Source organism: Helianthus annuus, chromosome 8, assembly GCF_002127325.2.
Source record: "Helianthus annuus cultivar XRQ/B chromosome 8, HanXRQr2.0-SUNRISE, whole genome shotgun sequence".
NCBI lineage: Eukaryota > Viridiplantae > Streptophyta > Magnoliopsida > Asterales > Asteraceae > Helianthus > Helianthus annuus.
Window position 1 is genome coordinate 73162503 of NC_035440.2, and position 5687 is coordinate 73168189.

Below are 5687 nucleotides of genomic sequence, written 5' to 3' on the forward strand. Positions count from 1 at the left end.
TGCATTTAAGTCTTTCAGATTTGTCTTGTTTTTACCATTTTCATCCAAATTACTAACTCGGATTGTATTTTTTGTTAGGGTAAATGACATTTTTGTTCTTTTGAATCATCATCAATATCATACTCAGTAAATCTTACCAATAGAAAAGCTAGATAGAGACAATGATTTTTGTCCTTTTGGATGGAACAAGCAAATATGAAACCTCAGGGATGATTTTGGCATTTTATTCTAACATTTTTATTATATATTTTTTATTACTTGTTTCTTTTTTATATATAGCTTAATGTTAATTGTTTTTAACAACTTCTTCAAATATAAATTCAGTTCTCAAAAGCACTGAATTTTCAAAAAAAAAAAAAAAAAAATCACTCGTCGCTTTTTGGTTTTTTTGCTCAAAACATTCGATAACATGTAACTTATTGTTATGGGTCATTTTCTGAGTATACATATCTTGGCTAATATCCCGCTTTTAATTGTTTATTTATGACCAGGATGTTGGACGAGGATATTGCTAACATCCTGGGCGATATCCTGAGGTTGAGTAAATTAAACACGTGCAGGTTAATGGCTGCAAACTACTAACGGTCATCAGGACTTCTTCTCCTTAAGACTCGGGCGAATTTGTTATGAGGAAGCCGTTGAAGCCGAAAGACTTGGTCCTCAACGTTCGAGTGGGAATATTCGCTGGATCCCGGGAGTTTAGGATAGTTTGTTACATTATCTTTACTATAAATAGATGGGGGCGGATCAGTTTAAGGCACATAATTTTTCACGAACACTCTCGTACACTTTCACTCTCTAGCTTACTGCAATCACCACACTTGTATCCAAATCATATTGTAACATTTAGTCGATCCGCACCACATCCTGCATTGTATCCTGAAGTTTGAAGTAATAACAAGAACAAGGCAGCTGCGATTGTCAGCTCCCGAGGTTTTATGCCGGAGATCTAGATTGATCAAGGGCTTTCCTCGTACATCTCGTGTCACCCCTTTACTTTTTGCTCATTGTTTGATCATAGATACAGCTCGATATCCTGAGCCGTATCCTGAAACTGTTTTTGCAAATAACTCAATTAACATATTTTTGAACACATTCTCTTAGCACACTACCTCGCAAAACTAATTTGATCACTTAATTACTTAGGTAATTTTTGACCAAAACAATTTGGCGCCCACCGTGGGGCAAGTGGTGCTCTCTTTACTAAAAATTTTTGTGAAATCGCTAATCGGCTTTCTGTTTTCAAAACTTTTTGCCACATTGTTTACAATGGCCTCGAGATCAAACATGAGCTCCTCCACTGTGTCTGCTACAACTTCTGCTACTACTGGTCCGGTACTTCCACCACCTCCTCCAAGGATGCAATCTTCTTCGCAACCTCAGGACATTATCCCTACTCGGAATGTTCAGGGATCTGCTCCGATTTTGGCTTCTAATGATGAAATTCTAACCTTATTTGGGAGTGTGCAGGAACAAATGAGGCAGCAACAGGAAACAAACCAGATGCTGTTGAGGGAGATACAACTCCTGAAGCCCGGCTCGAGCAGACCTGCTGAGGATATCGTCACTCCACTACAGCCCAGAACTTTGAACTTTAGTTCAGCTGTGTACACTGAGGATAATAGGGGGAATATTGTGCCCAGCCTTCCTCAGAATCATACTCCTGAAATACCCTCCTCGGTTAGGATGTCAACCGTGAGGAGCTCAGGATATGCTTCAGGATATGGGCAGAATCCTCCGACTGGTAACGTATCTAATAATAATAATGTTATTGCCACTAACAGTGTTGGATCTTTGCAGGATATAGCTGTAACGTCAGAATTATCCAGGGAGCTTCAGAAGCTAAAGGATATGATATCCAGTGTACCTGGGGTGGTGCAGCCAATTCCTGAAGTATCCCAGGATAGCCACAGGATATCTCGGTTCGTACGTCCTATATGTGATGCTGAAATCCCAAAAAGATTTCAGACTCCGAACATGAAGCTTTACGATGGAACCACGGATCCTGAAGAGCATATTGCCCAATATAGGGAAAGGATGGAGATCAACCCTATCCCTCCGGATCTCAAGGAAGCTTGCCTGTGCAAGGGTTTCGATTCTACTCTGACAGGATCAGCCTTAAAATGGCTATTAAATGTTCCTCCGCATTCGATTACATCATTTGCCCACTTAGTGAATTTATTTAATAGTCAATTTTCTTGCAATCGGAGTTTTGAAAAACTAACCAGTGATCTTTACAGGATAACTCAAGGACCTCAGGAATCCTTGAGGGATTATGTGAACAAATTCAGTCGAGAATCCTTGGATATCCCACATCTTGATGTTGCAACAGCTGTGCAAGCTTTTAAGATGGGGTTGCAAAAGGACTCTCAGTTTTATCAGGATCTTGTAATGAATCCCTGCAGGAATCTCGACGAGGCTCGTAACAGGGCTCTAAGATATATTCGATTGGAGGATGACAAGAAAATGCAAGAAAGGATGAATGCATCCTCAACATACGAATCGACTAACTGGAAGTCAGAATCCTCATATAAGCCATATCGCTCCAAGCCATATGGCAGAAGTGATAACAAGAGAGTGAATGCTGTTGAAGACGAGGATCCTGAAGAATATCCTGAATTATCCGAATATTGTTTTTCTATTAATATACCTGAACTGATGTATGCTATGCAGGGTCTGGGAGATAAAGCCAGGTGGCCTCGGAAGAATCAACAAAAAGCTGATTGGAAGGATAAATCCAAATGGTGTGCCTTCCATGAGGATTTCGGACATGTTACGGAGGATTGCATTGCCTTGAGGAAGGAAATAAGCTATCTTCTGAGCAAGGGATATCTAAAAGATCTCTTGGGAAGAAAGAAGAATAAAGGACAGGATACTGAAAAGGATCCTGAACGAGCAGCCTCACCTCCCGCGGATGCCAATATAATCAACTTTATTTTGGGAGGATCCGACATTTGTGGGACTTCGTATTCGGCGGCGAAGAGACATGCAAAAGGAGCTAAGGCTGAGAGGGGAGACAAACCTGTCAGGATGACTACCCTCACAACTGACAAAATGATCATGTTTGACGCTGATGACAGGGATACTGTCCAGGATCCTCACCATAATGCTCTGGTAATAACGTTATATGTGGCTAACCATTTTGTACGCAGGATACTGGTTGATAATGGCAGTTCCGTCAACATAATCCAACTGGAGACTCTGAAGAGAATGAATGTGTCTCCGATGGATATCACTTCGAAGTCTACTGTGCTCGTTGGTTTCAGTGGAGAAGCTAGGAACACAGTAGGAGAGATAAAGCTGCCTGTATACGTTGAAGGAGTTAACAAGATACAACGTTTCTGTGTGATGGATTCTCTATCCTGCTATAACATCATCCTGGGAAGACCGTGGATTCACGATATGAAGGCCGTACCATCAACATATCACCAATGCATCAAGATCCCTACCCCTTGGGGAGTTGTCAAAATCAATAGTGATCAGCAAGAGGCGAAAGAATGTTACTCATCCTCAATGAAATCCTCGACCAAACCAAGTGCAGCATAGCAATTAAAGATGCGGGCCCAGGATATCGTGGAGAATCCGGAGCAGGATGTGAAGAAAGTTATCCTGGATCAGGATAATCCTGATATCTCGGTGCTCGTAGGGACCAATATCCCTCAGGATATTGAAGAGCAATTAACTAACTTTCTGAAATGCAGGATGTCAACATTCGCATGGAAGCATGAGGATATGACAGGTATATCCAAAGACATTATTACTCACAAGCTTGGAATTGACAGGTCATTCAAGCCTATACAACAAAAGAGAAGGAAATTCGCCCCTGAGCGGAATGCAATTATCCAAGAGGAAGTTGAAAGATTATTGAAGTCCAGGATGATTAGAGAAGTCAAATTCCCTAGATGGCTAGCAAATGTGGTAGTGGTTCAAAAGAAGAATGGGAAGTGAGAGTCTGTGTAGACTACACAGACCTGAACAAAGCTTGTCCAAAAGACCCATTCCCTCTGCCTCATATAGACTCGATGGTGGATGCCACTGCCGGTCATGAAATGTTGACCTTCATGGATGCATCCTTAGGATTCCAGCAGATTCAAATGGAACCTTCAGACCAGGAGGATACTGCTTTCATGACACCAACAGGTATTTACTGTTATACTGCTATGCCTTTCGATTTGAAAAATGCAGGTGCAACGTACCAGAGATTGGTGAACATGATGTTTAAGGACAAACTGGGGGACACCATGGAGGTATACATTGACGATATGGTGGTCAAATCCAAGAAAGCTGAGGATCATCTCCGGGATATTAAAGGAGCATTCGATATCCTGGACCAGTATAATATGAAACTTAATCCTGCAAAGTGCCATTTTGGAGTGGGGGCAGGAAAGTTTTTAGGATACATGGTGATAAAAAGAGGGATAGAGGCAAGCCCAGAGCAGATCAAAGCTATCTTGGATATAAAGTCACCCTCGAATATGAAGGATGTTCAACGGTTAACAGGACGAGTGGCAGCCTTGAATAGATTTATTTCAAGATCCTCGGAAAAATGTAAAGAATTCTATGATATCCTGAAAAAGAACAAAAAATTTGAATGGGGTGAAAAGCATGAAGCAGCCCTACAGGATTTGAAGCAGTATCTCTCAACCGCGCCTCTATTGATGAAGCCTGAGGATGGCGAACCATTATCCCTGTATCTTGCAGTATCAGGGAACGCAGTAAGTGCAGTACTCGTAAAGGATCACGAAGGTCAGCAGTATCCTGTTTATTATGTTAGCAAAAGTTTGTTAAATGCTGAAACTAGATATTCTCACCTAGAAAAGTTAATACTGGCTCTGGTAATGGCATCAACAAAGCTTAGACATTATTTTGAAACACATAGGATTCATGTTAAAACTAATTATCCTGTTAAGAATGTGCTTAGGAAACCGGAGATGTCGGGTAGAATGGCTAAGTGGTCGGTAAAATTAAGTGCCTATTGTTTTGGTCAGAGTAAGGGTCACTGACATCACCGGGATCCTCTGAGGATACTTCAATGTAAGGATCACATGCTTGAAGGATCACGTTCACATAAAGTATCTCTTTAAGTGAACAGCATTCCAGGCTCTTGGTAATAAGTTTCCTTCCATGGTTAGCAATCTGTATGCCCCCTTTCCTGCTTCAGCCTCAATCAAGTGAGGGCCTTCCCACTTTGGTGCTAACTTTCCGTCAGCAGGATTAATAGTGTTTTGGAATGTTTTTCTCAACACCATATCTCCGACTTGGAACTTCCTTATCCTAACATTTTTGTTGTAAGCACCAGCCATTCTTTGTTGGTAGCTTGCCATCCTTATCCTAGCCAGGTCCCTGATTTCCTCAATAGTATCCAAATCCTGAGCCAGGATTGTAGCATTCTCTTCAGGATCACGAGCACTTGTTCTAGCGGTTGGGATCACCATCTCTGTTGGGATCACTGCTTCTGCCCCAAATACTAAAGAAAAAGGTGTTTGACCAGTGGCATTCTTGGGAGTTGTCCTGTCAGCCCATAGCACATAAGGTAACTCCTCTGCCCATTTTCCCTTCTTGGATCCTAGCCTCTTCTTCAGATTGTTGATGATGATCTTGTTGGATGATTCTGCTTGGCCATTGGCTTGTGGATGAACTGGTGTTGAAGTTATCATCTTAATTCCCCAACTGTCACAAAAGTTAGT